We start from the raw sequence: 9,270 nt of genomic DNA, 5'->3' as shown, positions 1-9,270 counted from the left end.
TTACAGGCATGAGCCCGCTACCACACCTGGTTAATTTTTATAATTTTAGTAGAGCTGGGGTTTCACCATGTTGGCCAGGCTGATCTCAAACTCCTGACCTCAAGTGATCTACCCACTTCGGCCTCCCAAAGTGCTGGGATTACAGGCATGAGCCACTGTGCCCGGCCTCTAGCCCACTCTTTTATTTAGTTATTGCAACTTTCTGTCTCCAAAACATTGAATATAATTTTCAGAGAAACAGTTATTCTCCTTTTCTACTCTTATTTTATCTACTTACATCATATATAATTAAATTATATAATTACTATAAAAAGTACAACTGGCATAAACAAGTTCAGAAACAATGATAATTGACTCTTTGTAAACATACAACTCAATTCAGTAGGAGCAGATGTATGCTGGCCTGATAGAAAGCAGCCTACTACCTTCGGCATTCAGGCTACTGTGTACATCTCCATGTTTTGCAAAAGGAATATAGGGTATCTGTCAGTATGGCTAGCTCACTAAACGGGGGTCAGATAAGACTGCTTCTGGACATATCACGCACAAATCGTGTATACTGTACTTTATGACCAATTTTCAAGTCAATGAAGAGATTTTCAAGGGTAATTTTCACTACAGATAATTTCGATCTTATACATCATTTGGAATCCCACATTACACATAACTCCATACCCACTGCTCTGAGGATGTCTGGTTAAAAGATAATAACATAGCCAGGTGCAGGGGCTCACGCTTGTAATCCTAATACTTTGGGAGGCCGAGGTGGGCGGATTGCCTAAGGCCAGGAGTTCAAGACCTGGGCAACATGGTGAAACTTCGTCTCTACTAAAATACAAAAAATTAGCTGGGTGTGGTGGTGGGCACCTGTTAATCCCAGTTAGGAGGCTGAGGCACAAGAATTGCTTGAACCCAGGAGGTGGAGGTTGCAGTGAGCTGAGATTGCACCATTGCACTCCAGCCTGGGCAGCAAGAGGGAAACTCCACGAAAAAGAAAGAAAGAAAGAGAGAGAGAGAGAGAGAGAGAGAGAGAGAGAGAGGGAGGGAGGGAGGGAGGGAGGGAGGGAAGGAAGGAAAGGAAGGAAGGAAGGAAGGAAAGAAAGGAAAGAGAGAGAAGGAGAGAAGGAGAGAAAGAAAGAGAGAGAGAGAAAGAAAAGAAAAAGAAAGAGAAAAGAAAAGGAGAAAGAAAGAGAAAAGGAAAGAAAGAAGAAAGAGAAAGAAAGGAAGGAAGGAAAGAAAGAAAAAGAAAGGAGAAGAAAAGAAAGGGAAGGGGAGGGGGGAGGGGAGGGGGGAGGGGAGGGGAGGGGGAGGGGGAGGGGGGGGAGGGGGGAGGGGGAAGGGAAGGGAAGGGAGAAAGGAAGAAAGGAAGAAAGGAAGGAAGGAAGGAAGGAAGAAAAGAAAGAGAGAGAGAAAGGAAGGAAGGAAGGAAGGAAGGAAGAAGGAAGGAAGGAAGGAAGGAAGGAAGGAAGGAAGGAAGGAAGGAAAGAAAGAAAGAAAAAATAACCTGGAAGACATTCTGGACCTGGAGTCAGAAGAGTGGGTTCTGATTCTAGAATGGTCCCTTGCAAATGGAGAGACTTAAAGCATCTTTTCTCAGGGGAAGTGAGTGACCCCTGATCTACCACCAATCAGGTTATCATAAAGATCAAATAAAATCATGGGACTTGGAGGAAAATGCTTTGAACACCAAAATGTGGCAGGCACAGAAGGCATTTATGTTCTAGACCTGCCGGAAGCCTCATGATGTCCTTTAATTCCTTTTTTCTTTTTCTTTTTCTTTTTTTTTTTTTGGAGACAAGGGTCTCTCTGTTGCCCAGGCTGGAGGGCAGTGGTGCAATCTCAGCTCACTGCAGCCTCAACATCCTGGCTTAAGTGATCCTCCCACCTCAACCTCCTGAGTAGCTGGGACCACAGGCACACGCCACCACACCCAGCTGATTTTTTTTTTTGTATTTTTACTAGAGATGGGCTTTCACCATGTTGCCCAGACTGGTCTTGAACTCCTGGGCTCAAGGGATCCACCCACCCCTGCCTCCCAAAGTGCTAGGATTACAGGCATGAGCCACCACACTTGGCCAGCGTTCGGTTCCTTAATTCCAATCTTCCTCCTCATTGATTTTGAATCCTAGGCTGGCCCCTCCCTAATTGTGGCCAGTGAACTTTGGCCATCTACAGCTCTGTAACCAGTGAAATACAGTAGGGGGGAAGAAACAATGACTATACACACACACACACAGACACACACAGAGTAAGGTAAATCTGCTAAGAAGATGGGTGGTGAAATGGCGCTTTCGAAAACCAAGGAGAGAGGCCGGGCACGGTGGCTCAAGCCTGTAATCCCAGCACTTTGGGAGGCCGAGACGGGCGGATCACGAGGTCAGGAGACGAGACCAGCCTGGCTAACACGGTGAAACCCCGTCTCCACTAAAAATACAAAAAACTAGCCGGGCAAGGTGGCAGGCGCCTGTAGTCCCAGCTATTTGGGAGGCTGAGGCAGGAGAATGGCGTAAACCTGGGAGGCAGAGCTTGTAGTGAGCTGAGATCCGGCCACTGCACTCCAGCCTGGGTGACAGAGCGAGACTCTGTCTCAAAAAAAAAAAAAAAAACCAAGGAGAGGCTAGGCACGGTGGCTTATGCCTGTAATCTCAGCACTTCGGGAGGCCGAGGTGAGTGGATCACCTGAGGTCAGGAGTTTGTAGACCAGCCTGGCCAACATGGTGAAAACCTGTCTCTACTAAAAATACAAAAAAAGTTGGCTGGGCACGTTAGCTAACGCTTGTAATCCCAGCACTTTGGGAGGCCGAGGCGGGTGGATCATGAGGTCAGGAGATTGAGACCATCCTGGCTAACATGGTGAAACCCCGTCTCTACTAAAAATACAAAAAATTAGCTGGGCGTGGTGGCGGATGCTGTAGTCCCAGCTACTCAGGAGGCTGAGGCAGGAGAATGGTGTGAGCCCAGGAGGCGGAGCTTGCAGTGAGCCGAGATCCGACCACTGTACTCCAGCCTGGGCAACAGAGGGAGACTGTCTCAAAAAAAAAAAAAAAAAAAAGGCCGGGCGCGGTGGCTCAAGCCTGTAATCCCAGCACTTTGGGAGGCCGAGACGGGCGGATCACGAGGTCAGGAGATCGAGACCATCCTGGCTAACACGGTGAAACCCCGTCTCTACTTAAAAAAATACAAAAAACTAGCCGGGCGAGGTGGCGGGCGCCTGTAGTCCCAGCTACTCGGGAGGCTGAGGCAGGAGAATGGCGTAAACCCGGGAGGCGGAGCTTGCAGTGAGCTGAGATCTGGCCACTGCACTCCAGCCTGGGCGACAGAGCGAGACTCCGTCTCAAAAAAAAAAAAAAAAAGAAAAAAAAAGAAAAAAAAAAGTTAGCTGGGCCTGGTGGCAGGTGCCTGTAATCCCAGCTACTCAGGGGGCTGAGGCAGGAGAACCGCTTGAACCTGGGAGGTGGAGGTTGCAGTGAGCCGAGATCTCGCCATGGCACTCCAGCCTGGGCGACAAGAGCAAAACTCAGTCTCAGAAAAAAAAAGAAAGAAAACCAAGAAGACTGTGAGACACTATGCTGGCTCGGAGTGTGCACAGCACTACTCTCCCCTGAGAGAAGGTAACATTACCTGGAAAAAACTCAGGAGGCCTCTCAGAACTTAGCGGAGGCCCTCTTCTTAAAGCTCCCAGAGGCCAGGTGTAGTGGCTCGTGCCCGTAATCCCAGCACTTTGGGAGGCCGAAGCAGGCAGATCACCTGAGGTCAGGAGTTCGAGACCAGTCTGGCCAACATGGTGAAACCTCGTCTCTACTAAAAATGCAAAAGTTAACCAGCCATGGTGGTGTGCGCCTGTAATCCCAGCTACTTGGGAGGCTGAGGCAGGAGAATTGCTTGAGCCCAGGAGGCAGAGGTTGCAGTGAGCCGAGATCGCGCCACTGCACTCCAGCCTGGGTGACAGAGTAAGACTCTGTATCAAAAATAAATAAATGAAAATAGGGAAACAAAGCTCCCAGAATCGCTAAATGGAATAGAGCACTTTGGGTTACCTGGGCTAACGAAACTAGCATGGGCTTGGCAGACCTGGATTCTCACTAATTCCAGCCTCCACTTGAACTTGAGTTCAACCTCTACCAGCCTCGCTACTCCATCTGTGGAATGGGGGTCATTTCCGCCTTCTCTGGCATCTGATTCATGAAGAGAAGTGCAGGGAAGTAACCTCTTAGACAGAGGCGACCTCCAGAAGGGTCGCCTCCAGCCGCATCCCCATTTCTTTCCAACACATGGAAAGGCAAGCTCCAAACCACCAGCGCTGCTCCTTTTGTTTCCTGGGTGGGCTGCTGGCCCAGCGTCCAGGCCCCCCAACAGGTGGGCCATAGGTCTGCTATGCTGAAGGCCTGGGGAGCTACAGGGACCGTGTCCTGGATACAAATTGTGATTTGGGACTTGGAGGTGGCATGCAACAGCCAGTGAGTTCATTTTCTTTCTTTCTTTCTTTCTTTCTTTCTTTCTTTCTTTCTTTCTTTCTTTCTTTCTTTCTTTCTTTCTTTCTTTCTTTCTTTTTTTGAGACACAGTTTCACTCTGTGGCCCAGACTAGAGTACAGTGGTGTGATCTTGGCTTACTGCAGCCTCTTCTTCCTGGGTTCACGTGATTCTCATGCCTTAGCCCCCAAGTAGCTGGGATTACAGGTGCACACCACCATTCTTGGCTTTTTTTTTTTTTTTTTTTTGTATTTTTAGTAGAATCGGGGTTTCCCCATGTTGGACAGGTTGGTCTCGAACTCCTGACCTCAGGTGATCCACCTGCCTTGGCCTCCCAAAGCGCTGGGATTACAGGCATGAGCCACTGTGCTCAGCCGTCAATTTTCTTTTAGCGTAACTCCTGCTCAGCCTTGGCACAGCCAGGATGGGATATTATGATGCTGAATTCAGAGCGAGGCTTATCCCCCTAGTGCTTTCTCAATCCCTGTGTTCTGCCTCTTGCTGGTCTGTGCTGTCCCCAAGCCAGTTTTCCCTACAAAGGGCTCTGGGACACATTCACTAATTAATTGTCTGGAGGAAAAACTGCCCTGACTTTTCTGAAGGAGGGGGTCTTGCTAACAGGGCTAAGAAAGCAGAAAATACACTCCTTCCACAGGATCTCCCCCACCCCCATCCCCTCTCCCACTTCCCAAGACTGATCAATCGCTTCTGGCATTTGGTAGAAATTTAGGAGAAATTGCACTGCTGAGAGGCTGTCTTCAGGAATCTTACTGGTCAGCAGAGTTGATGTGGCAGAAAACAAGTCTTGAACGTCAGAAACCTGGGCTTCAGTTCAAATTACTGGATAAAATACAAACCATGGGGCATCCTTAACCAAAAACATTATTTGTTGTTTATCTGAAACTCACATATAACCAGGTATCCTCTATTTTTTTTTTTTTCTTTTTTCTCAAGACAGAGTCTTGCTCTGTTGCCCAGGCTGGAGTGCAATGGCGCAATCTCGACTCACTGCAACCTGCACCTTCTGGGTTCAAGCAATTCTCCTGTCTCAGCCTCCAGAGTAGCTGGGATTACAGGTGTGCACCACCACACCTGGCTAATTTTGGTATTTTTAGTAGAGACAGGGTTTCACCATGTTGTGCAGGCTGGTCTCGAACTCCTGACCTCGTAATCCAGCCGCCTTGGCCTCCCAAAGTGCTGGGATTAAAGGTATGAGCCACCATGCCCAGCCAGTATCCTCTATTTTTGTTTGCTGAATCAGTCACCAGGTTCAAGTCCCAACCCTGAACCCTATGTGGAGGTTCCTGCAAACCTTTCAGAGCCTCAGTTTCTCCTTCCAGAAAATAGGCGGTGCTGATCACCACTCTGCATCCCTCACAGAAAACAGTGTGGGTGTTAGAACGGAGATTGTGTATGAACTTGGATTTGTAAGCCAGACAATGCTCCACACATGTAAGGGATTATCACTATTGTTCATGGATAAAATGACATTTACGTGGGATCGTTCAGGAGCTCCTAGCTTGAGGCAAAATTCCACCTTGGTCATTCCTGACTTCTACTTCCTTAACAAGTCTTGTTCTACCCTGCCTCAGGACTCTTCCTAGCTAGAAAGCATGCCAATGAATCACTTCTGTAATTTAATTTAATTTTTTTTGAGACAGGGTCTGGCTATGTTGCCCTGGCTAGAGTGTAGTAGTGCGATCTTGGCTCCCTGCAACCTCCGCCTTCTGGATTCAAGCAATTCTCCCACCTCAGCCTCCCCAGTAGCTGGGACTACAGGCACATGCCACTACGACTGGCTAATTTTTGTATTTCCTGTAGAGACAGTGTTTCATCATATTGCCCAGGTTGGTCTCAAACTCCTGGACTCAAGCAATCTGCCCGCCTCAGCCTCCCAAAGTGCTGGGATTACAAGCATGAGCCACCACACGTGGCCAATGTCAGCAGAAAACTTCTGAATCTTAGAAATAGGGGGACTCCAGAGGGAAAGCTGAACCGGCCTTTTGGAGTCTATCGGTCAAGCTGGAAAGCAATGGCATACTCAACGCAGGCCCGTTTCAGGAGTTTCAGGAAGAGACCATTCACCAGATTGTGGGTAAGGACCCGGGGTAGTGAGAGCTGGGGTCGTCACCACCCCAGGCCTGGCTGGCAAATGCAGGGAGAAGTCACTGGAACCTGCCGACAGGGATGGCTGGCACGGGACAGAGACGCCAAACAGAGGCAGGGAGGGTGCTAGGGGATCCATAGCTCCCAACCTCACTTTCCTACCATCTTCCATTCTCCTGGACTTTTTATTTATTTATGTATTTATTTATTTATTATTTTAATTTTTTTTTTTTAACTTTCTTTTAAAATAGAAGTTCTTGCTATGTTGCCCAGGGTGGTCTCGAACTCCTGGGCTCAAGCTCTCTTCCTGCCTCAGCCTCCCAAAGTGTGAGCCACAGTGCCTGGCTTTTTTTTTTTTTTTTTTTTTTTTTTTTTTTTTTTTTTTTTTGAGACAGGGTCTTGCTCTATCACCCAGGCTGGAGTGCAGTGGCGTGATCATGGCTCACTGCAGCCTCGAACTCCTGAGCTCAAGCCATCCTCCTGCCTCAGCCTCCCAAATATAGGCATGCACCACCATACCTAGCTAATTTCTTTCTTTCTGTTTTGTTTGTTTGTTTGTTTGTTTTTGGTAAAGATGGGAACTCACCATGTTGCCCAGGCTGGTCCTGGGCTCAAGCAATCCTCCCGCCTCAGCCTGCCAACTGCCTGGGCTTCTTATGTTCCAAACCAAATGAGAATTTGGAAGGTACTGAGATGCCTTCCATATGGGGCAGCCTCCCAGTGGGGTGCACAGCCAGGTGGGGTATGGATAGGAGGGGCCAATGGGACCAACAGGCCCACAGCAGTGCTTCCCTGTGCCTTCTGGTGCTGCTGTCCCCATTACCACTTCCCCTCTTATACCCAGGGCCCATCATATGCACATCTCATACACTCTTTTCTCAACGCCCATGAAGAGTGAGTGAAATTGGATCCAAAGAGGTTTGTGACAGCTTCCACCAGAATGGGTGGGGTTTTCTAGTGTGTTGTATAAGGTAAGAAGTCTTTGACGGGGCGGGCGGGGGGGCTGGGCATGGCAGCTCACGCCTATAATCCTAGCACTTTGGGAGGCAGAGGAAGGCAGATCACCTGAGGTCAGGAGTTTGAGACCAGCCTGACCAAGATCGAGAAACCCCGTCTCTATTAAAAATATAAAATTAGCCAGGCGTGGTGGCACGTGCCTATAATCCCAGCAACTCAGAAGGCTGAGGCAAGAGAATCACTTGAACCTGGGAAGCAGACGTTGCAGGGAGCCCAGATCAAGCCATTGCACTCCAACCTGGGTGACAGAGTGAGACTCTGTCTCAAAAAAAAAAAAACAAAAAAAAGATGCCGTAAGTGGAGAGGTGAAGGGACCTGCCATGGAAGTGTCAGAGCCAGAATTTGAACTCCGGCTGCCTGGCTTCATTGTGCCCCCTCTTTTAACCACGAAGCAGCTTTCACCCAGGGTTAAGACGCTGCTTGACCTGAAGGAGAAAACTAGGGGAGACATCCCAACTCTGGGTGGGCCACAGATGAGACAGGAAACATTGATTGCTTCCAAACAACATTGTCCTTTAGCTGGGTGTGGTGGCATGCACCTATAGTCCCAGCTACTCAGGAGGCTGAGGCAAGAGGATCACTTGAGTCCAGGAGGTCAAGGCTGCAATGGGCTATGGTTGCGTCACTGCACTTCAGCCGGGGCACGGAGCAAGATCTTGTCTCTTAAAGAAAAAATGTCCCTGGGGTCAACAAACATTTTTTTTTTTTTGAGACACAGTCTCACTCTGTCGCCCAGGCTGGAGTGCAGTGGCATGATCTCGGCTCACTGCAATTTCCGCCTCCTGGATTAAAGTGCTTCTCCTGCCTCAGCCTCCCGAGTAGCTGGAATTACAGGCATGCAACACCACGCCCGGCTAATTTTTGTATTTTTAGTAGAGGCAGGGTTTCACCATGTTGGCCAGGCTGGTCTCTAACTCCTGACATCAGGTAATCTGCCTGCCTCAGCCTCCCCAAGTGCTGGGATTACAGGGGTGAGCCACTGCGCCTGGCCTCAGCAAACATTTTCCCTAAAGGGCTCTGTAGGCCACAGAGTCTCTGTCGTAGTACAGAAGCAGCTACAGAGGATGCACAAACATATGTGCATGGCTGTGTTCCAATCCAATTTTATTTAAAGACTCTGAAATTTGAATTGTATATAATTTTCACATGTAACAAAATATCATTCTGGGTTTTATTTTTTTCTGAATCATTTAAACATGTAACAATCATTCTTAGCTCATGGGCCATACAGAAACAGATGGGGTCAGAAGTTTGCAGAACCCTGGTCTAAAGTAGTTTGTGTCAAGTCCACACTTGCTAGAACCTATGTGGGGTTCTGGTGTGACTCCCAGATAAGATTGTCAAAGGCAGTACAGTAGGCTAAATGTTGTCTCCCCAAAAATCACATCCACCAGGAACCTCAAAACGTGACCTTATTTGCAAGTAGTTTCTCTGCAGATGTAATTAATTAAGATGACATCATATTGGATTAGACTGGCCCTAAATCCAATGATTTGTGTCCTTATGAAAAAGAAGAGAGAGGCCGGGCGTGGCGGCTCACACCTGTAATCCCAGCACTTTGGGAGGCCAATGCGGGTGAATCACGGGGTCAGGAGATCGAGACCATCCTGGCTAACATGGTGAAACACCGTCTCTAGTAAACATACAAAAACAAAATTATCAGGGCGTGGTTGCGG

The sequence above is a fragment of the Macaca fascicularis genome, chromosome 16, assembly GCF_037993035.2.
Source record: "Macaca fascicularis isolate 582-1 chromosome 16, T2T-MFA8v1.1".
NCBI lineage: Eukaryota > Metazoa > Chordata > Mammalia > Primates > Cercopithecidae > Macaca > Macaca fascicularis.
This window is presented reverse-complemented; position numbering follows the sequence as displayed.